Genomic DNA, 16,416 nt, shown 5'->3' on the forward strand with positions numbered 1-16,416 from the left:
TTATGTTAGTGAAACATGGTTAGTCATATGTTACTGCTCAAATAGCATCCACCTCTCTCAATCCCCTTTGGTGAGGACCTAGGGCATGGTCCTTGACAGTTTTTGCTCTACAGCTGCTTCTCTTTGTATGAATGCTGAAATACATTCATTGTGTCAGCACATTCGTCATATCTTGTACAATGTGGTCCATTGCCAACTGCTGAAGCATGCTGGTTTTTTATTGTTAAGTGCAGTTCCTGCTAAAAAATACTCTGACTAGATTCACTACTTAAATGTTTGGTGTGTATATTGCGTGTTCCTTGTGTGTTCATTGTGTGTCCAGTGCATACTCTGCATGATTGGTGTGTAGATTGCATGGTCATTGCATAGATATTGCATGTCCAGTGCGTAAATCGCATGGTCATTGCGTGAACATTGAGTGTCCAGAGCATAAATTGTGGGTTTTGTGTGTACATTGTGTGGTCATTGCGTGTCTAGTGCGTACACTGTGTGGTTATTGTGTGAACATTGCATGTCCAGTGCGTACATTGCGTGGTCATTGTGTGTGCATTGCGTGTCCAGTGCATATATTGCAAGTTTGGTGTGTACAATGCATGTCCATTGTGTATGTACTGTGTGTCCAGTGTGTATTGTGCATCCATTGCGCGTACTAGGTGTGTGCAATTGAGTGTACACTTTGTGTCCTCTGTATGTATTGTATGTTCATCATGTCCATTGTGTGTCCTGTGTAATTTGTGTACACTTCGTGTTCCCTGTGTGTGTAATTGAGTGACAACTTCGTGTTCTCTGTGTGTATTATGTGTGTCCATTGTGTGTCCGGTGTGTGTATTGTGTGACCATTTCATTCTTCGAATTTGCTTCCAAAGGACTTTATTTGTATTGTGGTTATTTTTAAATTATTTTTTGACTTTTGTATTATAGTAAAAGGATCTTGTTTAGACTAGCATATTATTTGAATGGCTGCAGGTATATAAGTGAGTCCCCAGACGGCAGGACTTTCAGTTTGTTACTGGCTGCTGCGGTGTAATAATCACCTGGTTGGTCACACCTGGTATATAATGTTACACTCCTCAGTATCTTCTGATAACTTGGGGTAACTAGTGGATCTTTTGGTTTCAGAAGGCAAAATAATGATTTCAATCTAGACATTAGTCCCTCTGTTTTTATTTTATTTTTGATTATTTTCAAATTTTATTAAATCAGATGATTAACAAAGAATACATATACAACATGGCTTAAAAATCACATTATTAAAAGAATGGGCTGGCCCTTATTAGACACTTAAATAGATCTTTAACATAATTTAAAATAAAATTCGTAACAATAAACTGAATTGCAGTCCCAGGATCTTTTGGCCCTAATAAAAAATTGCTGGCTGTCTGATCTGTTCAACATCGTGATTCCATGCTAGACAAAAAAGGTTTTAAAAACTCAAGGTCTGGTGGTTTGAAGGTTGCTGGACGAAGTAGAACAGCAGACAGGACGTCAGAGGGCCTTAGTCATCCGGCCTGTGGAGACTGATCTAGTCCTTGGAATGTGTCCGGTTCTTGTAAACTGGTCTGGTACTTGTACCCTGGTCTGGTACTTGTACCCTGTCTGTGAACAGATCCGAAACATATGTTCAGGACTGATTCACAGACAGTTGGTGAAATAGGCAGAAAATTATTTCTAGTCACGATGATGGTCGGGGAGTAAAGGTAGTAAAAACTCACCAAACAGGGTAATGACTTCCAGTATCTGCCCGGGTGATGAGCACATGGAATTGTCGTGGACGTTTCATGATTTTAAAAAATTTAATTATTTATGATGACTGTAACATGACTACTCGAGCTAGATCTACACGGACTGACTAACACCTTAACACTACCATTGCGGGAATCATCCCTTGTCTAGTTGATCACATCTTAAAAAAAAAAAGGAGAAGCACCTTGATGATGCAGATGCGAAGTAGTCAGTCCAGAATCGCGGCATGCAGTAAATTTGGAGGGGCAGAGACTCGTAATTAAAAGGCGACATTAAAGAAAGAAAGCGGGAGGCTTCGGCTTTCGAACAGAAAGGTTCCGACATTTACCGAGGTGCTTGTCGAGAAAAGCAGACTTCGATTTTGTGCTGTTGCACTTCGTAACGTTGCATGTAGGCCCTACTCAACCTGTTGTCATGATTTTTTAATTTTTTTTCCAAACTAGACTTCATGTAGGCTCAATTTTGTGAATTTTGAAAATAATTTCTTCGTTATGTAAGTATTGTATTTTAATGATATCTAAATGTTAATTGTGAGAAATGTGAAACCTATTTATAATCTAAAGTGAAGTGCTTCAAAATATTCATTCAACAAACGAAAAAACATTAATTTAAAGGACTTTATAAAATATAAGTATTTGTTTTAAACACTAATGTTTAATTACCTTAATCTTTTTCATTTACTTGAGATGTATTCGTGATAATTTTGGAACTAAACCTGTATTGTTTTCACTTTTGCTCACCAAGTTTGTCGTCTTGTGTCAATATATATGGTGTAGCTTCTTAAGGAGATGATCTATTTGCCTACTTCTTCTTCCTAATTTGTGAACCATTATGTAATCGTCTTCATTAAAAACTTCTGTTTTAATCCGCTGGATTATGCGGTGAATTTACTGCTGCCTACCGCCTTTTGGGTGAGTTTTCTTTCTTGATTCCCCTGGAAACATTTTCTTTATTTATTTGTGGCCGATGTATTAACTTTGGTGAATTTTTTGTTAATTCTTTTAGCGATCCTTGTGAGTGGCGTGAGACATCCGGGCCATGCTTAAGGTAGTCCACTAAGTACGGGACGGGAGTGAGCCTTGTCTCCTCCGCTATTGGCTTCAGGATGCAGCCTACTTAATAAGGAAAGTTTTCTTTTTCATCTTTTTGCTTCCAGCATGTTTCGGCATGAAGTTTAATCTGCTTTCGGCATCATCGGCTCAATCGCGTAGAAATATAATCAAGTGAAAGTAACTTTCCGTCGCTTCATTTAATAAATAAAAAAAAATATTTTAGTAACTAACATCAAAAATATTTTTTTGTTTTTTTGTATTTGCCACTAGTGTAACCAGCCATGTGCTTTTTGTCTCTTAAAGTCTTGCAATAATACGGGGCCCCTAGCTTGCAAGTTTAATTTAATGTATTGTGAAATGGAATATATCTTTGTAAGTTATGTATGTGCATGATAAATTTAAAAAAGGTTTTAAATAAGAATAAATGTCCTGAACCGATATAAAAAGGTATTATTTCTTGTAAAATTAGTTTCTTTTCGTAAATTATTTAATAAATATTTGTGGTGTTCTGTTGGTTGTAAGAGCCACGTGATGAGTCAGTCGGCATTTTCTCTCTACTTGTATACCTCCACGCATATAAAGCAGTGACATTGAACCTAAGGTCCTGGAGCTTCCCTGTTGTGGCCACCCCACAAGGTTAACCTAACCGACTGAGGTGGATAGGGCAGAACAATATTTCGAAATTGGTGGCACGGGCCGATGTCAGCGCGACTTACTGAGGTGTGGCTGAACCAAGTAGAGCTCGACTCGCACGAGGCGACTGATAGCTGCATGGCGGTTATGGAGCTGACTAGGCTAGAGCTCTGTTGGCCTGGGTAGAAACGACGGGGTACTGTTTACTGCAGGAGATGCCAGAGGGCAGGCGTGTAACAAGCGTTCAAACACCCAGGCGAAGTGATTTGCAAATCTACCGCCAGGTGGTGTGCTGTTGCACTCAGTAACATTGCATGTACTCAACCTGTTTTCATGATTTTTTTAATTTTTTATTTTTTTGGCAAATTAGACATTATGTAGGCCCAATTTTGTTGTTATTTTTGTATTCAAAACATATGTATGTAAATTGAGAAATTTGAAACTTATATGTAATCTAAGTGCTTCAAGATATATATATATATATTGCCATCACCCGGCCTCTGTAGAAGGCCCGGGAAGTACCTGACATGCGCTATGGGCGCCGCGGTACTGCTGATGTCTTGTGCCATTCATGTGCATTATATGCACCCTTTTTTAAATTTTAAAATAATTAAGTTTTTATTTTTTTTTACTTTAATTATTTACTCCCTGCCATTTTATTCATCCCAGTGTACGGTCGGCCAATTCTTTTTCAGAATTATTTTTCTCTCCCCCCCCCCCCATCATCACCAACCAGTTCAAAGCTTCGCCAATGCTACGTTGCGACTTGGAGTGCTGCTTGAAGTGCCCCGGTCCCATAACCCCCGCTTGCTTAAATGTACTAAGTCTCGTTACACGAAGCCATTTCGTGACCAGACTTGCGGGGTCAAGTAGACATTCAGCCCCTGGTGACTTCCCCGAAGTCTGGCAATCAGCAAGCTTGGACAACCAGCCTGGTTAAATTCTCAGTGCGGCAGACACGTCGCGGTGTTTCGTCGCCTCGGTTCTCACGAACCTTGCAGAATTTCCCCCGCACTCGCCAGTCCCCTCGTCTAGAACCCAGGCCGGGTCAGTCACCGGTCATAACCTCTCCCCTTCCTCAATGGTCAATTGAGGTCATAACCTACAGCCGCTCTCACACGCTCGTCCGCACACCCTGCCGGCGACGAGAGGAACAATCTAGCGGAAGCGAGAGACACTAACCCCTACCTACCATCCTGGCTGTCCACCTGAGGGCAGCAATGTCGTGCCCATAAGAACAATGTTAAAGTTGAAACGAACCTCGACCTGACCGCTCACCGGGCGAGTTGAGTACCCCACTTCTCCGTCCAGAGCACGCTGGCCAAAGATGCCAACTTCGAGTGTCTATGGCGACGAGGGGGCCTACCATTTGTCCGAGTGTCCACTTCTCCGAATGACCACTTGTCCGAGCTCCTTTTGTCCGAAGGACCACTTGTCCGAGCGGCCAACTCTCCGAGCTTTGAGGGGCGGATGGTGTCTCCCACCCGCGCGACCTTGCACCGCCCTTCCTCCTCCTTGACGCCCAATCGCAGGACGGCAGATAGGCCGCCAATCAGCAATAACAGTTATCACACTTGGAGGGGTTACCGAAACTAAAACTGCTGGTACAATTACGTACATAAAGCGACTAAGTCGGACAGGCACGGCCCTAGTCACCCGGAGAGCGGACCCTCGGGCTTAGCACATTATCGACTGAAGCAGAGTCCCATTCAAGGTAGATTTCGGATTCCTGTCTCAAGACATGACTTAAAAAGACCTTTTAAAAATATTTTGAATATATAAACATTTAACGATTTCTTGAAAAGTTTGTAATTTAATTTGACATGGCAGTTTGTTGATTTTATGATAGAGTTGGGACTAATTAAGACAAATTCAAATTTACGCTCAGCCCTTACCCTTGTCTCGAACTCCTATACCCCTCGCACTAAAAGCCGGCGTGTATCCAACTACATTACGGAAATCGGCGAGCTTATTTCTCAAGGCAAGGTCTCTTCTCTCCATGTTTGACAAACAGCGACTAGGACAATCTTCATAAACGTTGTGTTATTTCGGATCAGGTTTTTCTTACTACATACTTCCAGCTTGATGATGCATTATACTTAACCTGTTGAAATGTGTCTGAATGTTTTAATATTTTAAATTTAAATACTAACGATTGGCGAACAACACCGTTCTTACCTTTGAAAAGTTGCATACTATTTGTTACACTGTACATTAAAAGTAAATATGAGTTTTTTTAAGGTTTTGTATATTAGTCCCGTAGTAAAGTACAAATTATTTGTAATAATTCATGTTCTATATATATTAACTAATTAAAAATTTTATTCTAAAAATACCAAAAAAAAATTCCCTATCGGCACAGTCTACCGGCGAAGTTAAATTTCGAAATACATATTTCTTCTGGAATTTTCTGCAAAATTCTTTAAAATTCTGGAATATTGTGAGAACATAATGTAGGCCTACATAACTTAATTAATGTTCTTCAATTTTCGAAAGTGATCGAATATATATATATTTTTTAATATTCCATGCAGCAAAAATGTTTTGAATGTTTTTTTTTTTTTTTAATTCAATGCTTCCAACATCGAAGTAACTTAAAACCAATTTCATACGATACTTAGCAAAGAAATTATGAAGTTTTTACCTTCAAACACAAAATTTTATTCCTTGACTAATAAGTGGTCGTATAAAAATAGTTTTGCATCAAGGTTTAAGATAATGTGTAGATAGTTTGCAAGAAGTTTCTAACGAATTCGATAGTGTTGGTAGTACGAAAGTTTTTTTAATTATTTTATTTAAACTCCTTTATTTTCAACCCCTTGCAATAACTTGCAACACCTTATCAAAAGTTTTTCAGTTAAACGTTTTAAATAATGTTTAGGATATTTACAATAAATTTAAACCGATTTGATAGTGTACATATTAAGGGATTTATGGATTTATTTGTCCTTAAACCCATGGCTTTACATACTAAGCAACAATAGTTGTATAAAAATGATTTCACACAGACGTTTAAGATAGTATTTATGAGATTTATAAACTACAAGATGACCCTGTGTACTTCGTACTACATAAAATTAATTTCATGGTAACTCTTCATAAGCAATTATCAATCCTTATCAACCTTCCAACTCTAATTTATTGAGATCGAGAATTTTAGCCGCTTTGTGTATGGGTTGTTTTTTTATTATTAAATTAAACTTATTTATAACCTCAAATATATTCCTCGAGTTTTGCTGAAACACATTTAAAATTAATTTGTGGTTATGTCTAAGACTGCAAAGTCAATTTTCCTTAGTAGAATGGCAGATCAAAAAGAATGTTTGCAAAATGTAATTAAATTCGCTTTAACCAAATCTATTCTCAAAATCGACTAGGTACCTTTCTTTTACGAAAAAGATTTTAAATGTAATAGATTTCACACAACATGGAATGATTAAAAGTGATTTATTGCGCATATATAATTCCTCGAGTCTCGCTAAAACACATTTAAAATTAATTTGTGGTAATGTCTAAGCCTGCAAAGTCATTTTACCTTCAAAGATGGCTGATGAAAATAAATGTTCGCAAAACGTAATTGAATTCACTATAAACAAATCATTTCACAAAATCCACTACCTGTCTTTAACGAAAGAAATATTTTAAATATAATAGATTTCACACAACCGTACGGAATAAAAAAAAAAACACATGGAGGAAAAACAGTTATGCATGGCACAGCTGTCAAGCGAAAGGTCCACCGTATATTAAATGTATGTAATCGGAAGTGGCAAATCCCATACAAAAATACCAATTTATATATATTTTTTAAATTATTTCGGCTGTATCTTTGGTTTTATTTTAATGTTTCTTTTTCTTAAACCACATCAGTATTGAGGCAAACAAAAACAATAATTATTCAAACCGGTCGAGCCATTTTAGAGTTTTTGCGAGACTAACGCACTACTATTTATGTATCTTTATATATATATATATATGTATGTATGTATGTATATATATGTATGTATATATATGTATGTATATATATGTATATGTATATATATATATATACGATTTCCACCTATGTACTGACTCATCACGATATCTCTGAAACCGTAAGGTCTAGAGACTTGAAATTTGGTAGGAATATTTTTTCGCAGAGTAGCGGTCAGCTAAGAACGGATTTTAGGAAATACCACCCGCAAGGGGGGGTTGTGGGGGCGTTAATTAAAAAAAATCCACATGAGTAGTATAGGAAATGTATGTCCGGGGACAGGCTTCAGGCTGTGGTGCCTGTGGTGCCGACCGCCACATTGGATTGTGACGTCACGGCGACCATTTGTATTACCGTGACCTTGACCTTTGACATTAACCTTGACCCCGGTGGCCATATTGGATCCGCCATCTTTAAATCGAGTGCCCCACTCACTCATGATGAAATTTTCGTCTCGGTCGCCATATTTATTTTTTCCTGTTCTGCTGGAGGCCGCCATCTTGGATTCTGCCGACTTTTTTTCTGCTGTTTGTTCCTAGAGAGCGCTAGCGTCGCTCTGTCTCATCACACAAGGTCGATGTTCCATTACCTACCATAGCTATTATTGTTCTTATCGGCATATTAAATTTAACTTTTTACGTAAAATACATTGGAAGCGCTGTGATTCGAACCATCGCAGCTCTGATCTCTAGGTTGGAAAACATACGCCTTTAACCGCACGTCCAACGAGACATTTACCAGACTGAGATTTAAATAAGTTATATATTAAAATAGCATGCATATTCGGACTTGTATTTTTTTTTATTTGAAGTAATAATATCATCACTTGTTCGAGACAGAACCAACATCTTGTATAAAGACGTAACTGTTGCAATTATCGTTACGGTCTCCATCTTGAAAATCCGTAATTTTAATGCTAGAAATTCCGAAAAAAATCCAAAAAAAATATTTTAATAATTGACTACTTCAAATGTTTAGTTATTTAAACGATTTCGGTCCTCGGTTCGATTTCCGGTGAGAGAAAACCAGTAATTTATTCATATATTTAAAAAAATTTCAATAAAAAGTAATAAAAACATCTTACACCACACGCAACATTTTGAATTATGTCACCACTGTATCAATTATCGTTACGGACGCCATCTTGAAATTCCGTTATTTTAATGCTAGAGATTCAGGGAAAATTCCAGAATTTATTAAATAAATTTGTAATCAATATACTAATTGATTCGATCGATTCCTGTCCTTTATCCGATCCCTGGTCGATGAAAAAGATTTAATTTTATATAAAAATAATAATTTCAATAAATGATGTTCAAAATTCTTAAAGAGGCTTAAAATCCTATACTACCATCTTTCTACAAACAATTACGACAGCCATTTTGGATATTTTCATTTACTGACTTATAAATTTGGGAAAATTTCCAAACTTCACCGAAAAAATAACTCATTAATTTACATATTGAATCGATGGATTCCTGTCGTCGGTTTGCTTCTTAATCAGTGACAAGTGTAACTAAATATTAAATAAATTTTATTTTTTGGTTTCCATTACCTTTAATGGAGTTTATCATTCATTCACTCTACGAAAAACAACTCAAGACAATATACGACAATGTTCGACAAATTAAATACGTTGCCGATAGGCCTAACACGAAAGTTTAGTTTTTCGATTCTTAGAATAACCTCTAAACCGTTCATGTACAAAGCCATACATACAGGCCAATTGTTTTCGGACCACGAGACCGGGTCATAAACAAAGTCGTACATATAGGCTAGTCATTTCCGGATTTCATGACCTTCGTCGTTAGCTAATTACATATAATAGGACCATTGTTAATTTTTTATACAAACTAAAGGACCAAGTGACCTTGAAAAATATTTTAGCAACACTAAGAGGTTTTGAACTAGTAAATATTCAGTCATACATAAAATTCTGGCTTGAACTGGAACTCTGTCTTTGCTCATCAATGAGAAGTTCTTAAGCCAGAATATGATGTATTTTTTGTAATTTGTTTTTAATTTTTAAATTTTTTTTTTAAATTTTATGTTATCAAAGAAAATGTGTGGCGGTTTTCTCCGTGTGCTCCCGATTATCCATTTCAATATTATGATGGTTTTCTCCATGTGCTCCTGATAATTCTTTCCAATATTATGAAGGTTTTCTCCGTGTGCTCCTGATTATTCTTATCAATATTTTGATGGTTTTTTCCCGTGTGTATGCGATCATTCCTGTGGTTTCGGTCAAAGGTCAAGGTCACAACCATCCAAGATGGCCGCCGTGGTGACACAATCCAAGATGGTGGACTGTGAGAAATCTGAGAAGCACTAACAGGAAGGACAAACTTCCTTCTCCTTGGAGACTATCGAAGCCATCCATCTTATGCGATCGATAGTGAGCATCCCGCATCCCGCATAAAAGTAATAAATATTATTTACCTGCAAGCAACACGTGGCGTCATCTGATAAAAAGCGGAACTACTTGCAACAAGTACCTTTGCATGAGATAAATTAACTCTCACCACTGAATAGTGCTATTGTAGCCAGTTAGAGACATGAAGTTTCATAGCCACGCAGCCAATTAGTCATGCAGTCTCGTAACCATGCGTTCTGGAAGCTTCGTAGTCCTATATCCTCGCGATCACGTAACCTTGCAGACTTGCAATCGCATAGTCTCGTAACCTCTTGTCGCATACTCTCGTAGTCATGATGCATTGGAACCTCGTAGATTTGAAGCTACGTAAGCAAGTAGCCTTGTTTTCTTATAAAAGAGTGCTGATGGTGCAAGTGGAGCAAAAGAGAAAATTCCGTCGAAGACAGATGCGGCAATTGGAGCCTTGTAGTCGAGTAGCTTCGTAGTCAAGTACTCATGCAGACTTGTAGTCCTCTATCCTCGTAGTCACGTAAACTCGTGTTCTAGAAGTTTCGTAGCTCTGTAGCCTCGCAGTCTCATAAACTTTAAGATTCGTAGTCACGTAGTCTCGTAACCTCAGGCTCGTAGTCGCGTTGTCATGATGTCTTGGGACCTCGTAGAATTGTAGCTAGGTAGCCAAGTAGCCTCGTAGACTTATAGCTACATAAACAGATAGTCATGTAATCTAATAACATAATGCTGGAGTAATTGGAGCCGAGTAGCTTTGTATTATTGTAGCTTCAAAGACATGTAGTTTCGTAGTCACGCGGTCTTTTAGCCATGCTGTCTCGTAGCCATGTATAACTCGTAACCAGCTAGATCCTTTTAGACTCGTAGCCTTGTGGCCTCATAGTCTCTTAGACTCGTAGAATTCTAGGCAAAAATATTTGGAGCTGATGAGACAAAGGACAGTTCGAGCCAATGACTGTAGGAGCCAATTACTGATGGAAACAATAGACTGATGGAGCCAAAGACTATTGGAGCCAATGAATATTGGAGCCAAAAGACTGATGGAGCCTTTTGGATTCTGTTGGAGCATTTGCAGCAATTGGAGCCAATGAATATTGGAGCCAATGAATATTGGAGCCATTGACAAATGTGCTGCCTTTTCGTTGATGGTGCTGCCTTTTCGTTGTCAGTTCTTCCAAATGTGCTGTCTTTTCGTTGGCGGTGCTTCCAAATGTGCTGCCTTTTCGTTGACGGTGCTTCCAAAGTGTGCTGCCTTTTTGTTGGCAGTGCTTCCAAATGTGCTGCCTTTTCGTTGACGGTGCTTTCAAAAAGTGCTTCCTTTTTGTTGACGGTGCTTCCAAAAGTGCTTCCTTTTTGTTGACGGTGCTTCCAAATGTGCTGCCTTTTCGTTGACGGTGCTTCCAAAATGTAATGCCTTTTCGTTGGCGGTGCTTCCAAATGTGCTGCCTTTTCGTTGACGGTGCTTCCAAATTGTGCTTCCTTTTTGTTGACGGTACTTCTAAATGTGCTGCCTTTTCGTTGACGGTGCTTTCAAAAAGTGCTTCCTTTTTGTTGACGGTGCTTCCAAATGTGCTGTCTTTTTGTTGACGGTACTTCCAAAATGTGTTTCCTTTTTGTTGACGGTGCTTCCAAATGTGCTGCCTTATCGTTGACGGTGCTTCTAAAATGTGCTTCCTTTTTGTTGACAGTGCTTCCAAATGCGCTGCTTTTTCGTTGTCGGTGCTTCCTTCTTGTTGATTGCACGTAGTACAAAATGTAGTGACTGAATATTTACTAGTTAAAAACCTCTTGGTGTTACAAAAATATTTTTCAAGGTCACTTGGTCCTTTAGTATGTATAAAAATGTCACGATGGACTAATTGAATATAATTAGCTAACGACAAAGAAGGTCATGCGGTCCTGAAATGATTAGCCTATATGTCTAATATTGACATGACTCGGTCTCATGGTCTGAAGACAATTGGTCTGTATGTGCGGCTTTGTACATGAACGGCTTATAGGTTATTCAGATGATTGAAAAATTAGACTTCATGTTAGGCTAATCGCCACTGTAGTTGATTCGTTGGTCAGGTATATTGTCTTGAGTTGTTTTTCGTAGAGTGAATGATTAGTAAACTCCGCGAAAGGTAATGGAAAACAGAATCAAACATTTATTTAATAATTAGTTACAACTGTCACTGGTCAAGAATCGAAACGTGGACAGGAATACATTGATTCAATTTGTAAATTAATAATTGATTTTTTCGGAGACTTTTGGAATTTTTCCCACATTTGTAGCTAAATAATCACATGATTTCAAGATGTCTCCCAAATTTAAAGATAGCGGGCACCTCAGTAATAAAAAATGATTACTGCACTGTAGCAGGTTCGAATAAAACTAGCATAATGGTAAGACGAGTACACACATGATGGTGTCCTCCAGTAGACGAAAACAAGATGGTGGCAATGACCACTAGCAGGTGGTATCTCCTGGTAGCATGTACTGAACATAAAATGTTGGATCCATTATGGACACCAAGGTCAAAGTCAAAGATCAAGGTCAAGGTCAAATTTTAAGGTCAATTTCAAATTTCAAGGTAAAGGTCAAATTTCAAGGTTAAGGTCAAAGTTCAAAATCAAGGTCAGAGTTCAAGGTCAAGGTCAAAGTTCAAGGTCAAAGTTCAAGGGCAATGTAAAGTTCAATGCCAACAGACGAGGTTAAATGTATGGTGAACAGAAAATTTACTAAAATGTCGCCAGCACACTCTAGCAGACGAAAATAAGATGGTGTCTCCCAGCAGATGAAGACAATATGGCGGACATGACATCATACTAGTTGACGATATATACCTTGTTTTTGGTGGTAGGTCAGTCTGTAGGTGGCTTATGTGGAGGAAGGATCAGTCGCCATTCGGGTTCGAACGAAGGACTCCGAGCTCCATGTAGTAAAAGTTTGTTTTTTAATATTTTTATTAAACTTTTATTAATTGAATTTTTTTATAAATTTAAATTTTTTTCATTAAAATATGATAATATATTTAAAGATGGCGTGTGTAACGGAAATTGCAATGGTGACGTCTTTATCCATGATGACGTCAGAGGCTTATCGGAGGCTGTAGACATGGATGCTTAAGCCTATATATGGACATTTCTAGCTGTTGGTATTTTTAAGGACTAAAACGGGAAATTTTTCCTCAAAACGGGAATTTTTGTGAAATTTTGAGGAATTTTTGAGTCCAAGATGGCTGCCGTTACGTCACAAATCCAAGATGGTGGTTCGGTTCCGGCTCCACGCGCCGGCGCCATTTTACGTAAATACTTTCCTACACTACTCATCTTGAAAAAAAATATTATTTTTTCTTCAATTTTATACATATACATTTAATTTAAGCCATTATTGTATGTAGCCATCTTCCCTCAGTTCTTTGAGTATGAAGGATATTTATTTGATGTTCGAATAGTTTCCTGCACAAAGCGAACCATGTAGTAGTCTTAACCTGTCAACCAATTTGTTAGGATCTACCTATGAGGTATAATCGATCTCTTCTGCTACGTTCATCTTCTTTGTATGTTTAGAATAAATATTATTATCTCTGGTGTCTTTCGTTTTAACGCCAACCACAAGGTCACTTTCGTAATCGAGCCATTGATTATCACAAGCTTGATCAGGATAATTTATTTTATTATGTCGTTTCCATCGTTTTGGTCTCAAGCCACCATCACAGGCTTCACTCTTGCATACTTTAGGTGCTTCAGCATAGTACTCAAACATATCAGCCTTAGATGTGCCAGCACAGTCATCGATCATGTCAGTTTCAGATGTGTCTCCACAGTCTTCAATCATGTCAGCATAACAAACTTGATCAGGATAATTTATTATTAATATATTATGTTTCCATCGTCTTGGTCTCAGACTGCCATCACATTCTTCGATCTTGCCTGCTTTAGGTGCTTCAGTACAGTACTCAATATTGTCAGCCTTAGATGTGTCAGCACAGTCATCGATCATGCCAGCCTCAGATGTGTCACCACAATCTTCAATCATTTCAGCTTCAGATGATTCATCAAAGTCTTCAGCCTTGCCAGCTTAAGGTGGTTTTCCATCTTTCACATTTTCATGGAGACGACTAGATATTTGAGCAAATATATTTTCATTTATAATGAGATTGCAACTTTCTTCGTTTGTTTTAAATTTTAAATTATTATAATGATCTAGATCAGTATTTTTAGCATTAGCTTTTTCGCCTTCGTTCCTCTTCCGCGATGTTTTAGCCCAGTCTTCGTTATCTTTATCATCTTAGTTGTAAAGGTCTTGCAATGTCTATCCAACTTATATCTTCAACCAAAGGATTTCTGACACTGACTGCAATGAAATAGTTTTTGACAAGGACCCAAATTACACTCGCTTCTCTCATGTCGTTTAGCATTCTTTCTGAAGGTAAACACCTTGCTACAGTATCTACAGTGATGTCGTTTTGATACAGCTACAGACATCGTACCAGGGTACAAGTTAGCTTCTACGACTAATGGCAGATGCAAACTAAGAGTTTTAAATTAAAACCATTACTTAAAAAGAATTTTTTAAATATTTCGTCGGTGAGAGTTAATTTATCTCATTCAAAGGAACTTGCCTAAAGCAGGCAAGATCGAAGACTGTGATGGCGGTCTGAGACCAAAACGATGGAAACGTCGTAATAAAATAAATTATCCTGATCTAGCTTGTGATAATCACTTGCTCGATTACGAAAGTGACCTTGTGGTTGGCGTTAAAACGAAGGACACCAGAGATAATAATATTTATTCTAAACATGCAAAGAAGATGAACGTAGCAGAAGAGATCTATTATACCTCATGGGAAGATCCTAACATATTGGTTGACAGGCTAATACTACTAAATGGTTCACTTTGGGCAGGAAACTATTCGAACATCAAAGAAATATCCTTCATACTCAAATAACTGAGGGCAGCTGGCTACAAACAATAATGGCTTAAATTAAATGTATGTGTATAAACTTGAAGATAAATTAATATTTATTTTTAGATGGTATCTACCATTTATCGAAATATGATTTTTAAATAAAACTTATAACTTAAAGGTGTAAAAAACGTCATCACTGACAGCAAAAATGTTTACTAATAAAGACATGCAAGTAATCATGTCAAGTATGATAAAAAAGTAATTGAAATCAGTTGGAGCCAAATGAAGATGGAGCTTTGGATGCATTTGGAGCATTTGGAGTCTTTTGGAGTACCTATTTGGAGCATTTGGAGCTGTTGGGATCATTTGGAGCATTTGGAGCTTTTGGAGCATTTGGCACTGTTGGAGCATTTGGAGAATTTGGAGCATTTGGAGATGTTGGAGCATTTGGAGCCTTTTGGAGCATTTGGAGCATTATGAGCTGTTGGAGCATTTGGAGCTGTTGGAGCATTTGGAGCCTTTTGGAGCATTTGGGGCATTTATATAATCCAATATGACGACCGTAACGATATGTGCAATGATGGATTTTATGTAATGTTATATTAAATTTTTACTATACAATTAGATTGATTAATTTTTTAATGATTTTTTTAAATTTTTCTCCTTTTGCTAACATAAAAATTACGAATTTTTAAGATGGCTGTCATGACGTCATATTAGGTGAGGATATAAGTATATACTTTAACATAAGTGGTGGGGGTCAGTATGCCAGCAGCCACCGTAAGGGAGGCTCGGTCATCATTTTTTTTTGCCCATCACCGGGTTCGACCCGAGGTCTCTGAGCTCCGTGCAGTAAATGTTTGTTTTTTTAAATAATTTTTATTAAATTTTTATTAATACATAGAGTCGACAAGTCAGAGGGGTGTTATCACCATCTATATACAAACACAATACATAATAAATATATAGAGTGATAATATATACATAGAGTGGCCCACAACGTGGTGGCTCCAAGAGGAATTTCACTGTAATCACTGAAATATTCGGAAGAAAATGTCTGCTGGAAAAGGGTACGAGCTTCGTAACCGAACTGCCAACCAGTCTGCTGCCATGGAGGAAGGTAGGGAGCTGGAGGAGTCAAGAGCCCCTCCATTAGAAAATGACCATACAGCTGTCCAAGAGCAGGATGATCACAGATATGCTGCCAGCTACAGTAGCAGTATCAATGTACTAAGGGAACAGCTAGAACCTACAGTTACACACATTCTTGCCAAGTCACCAAACAACTCAGATGAGAAACAATCTGAGAGTGAGGAAGTTCAGGGATTCGGGACAGCTGAAACCAGCATGTCAACAGCTGGGACAGCAGCAACCACAGTTCCTACAGTGAACCCCATGACTACACCGCCTTCTGGAGTATTATACATGTCACAGTTGCTACAACAGCTGAGATTAATAATACAAATTGAAGGACAGCAAACAGCCAGCCAGCTACACAGTATGCAGTCTAACCTGAGCAACATAACCAGTCAGCAGCAAGAGGTGCAGTCTAACCTGAACAACATAGCCAGTCAGCAGCAAGAGGTGCAGTCTTACCTGAACAACATAGCCAGTCAGCAGCAAGAGGTGCAGTCTAACCTGAACAACATAGCCAGTCAGCAGCAAGAGATGCAGTCCAACCTGGGTAATTTAGCCAGTCAGCAGCAAGACTTGCAGGCTAACCTAACCAGCCAAA

The sequence above is a fragment of the Bacillus rossius genome, chromosome 1 (genome assembly GCF_032445375.1).
Source record: "Bacillus rossius redtenbacheri isolate Brsri chromosome 1, Brsri_v3, whole genome shotgun sequence".
In the NCBI taxonomy this organism is placed as follows: domain Eukaryota; kingdom Metazoa; phylum Arthropoda; class Insecta; order Phasmatodea; family Bacillidae; genus Bacillus; species Bacillus rossius.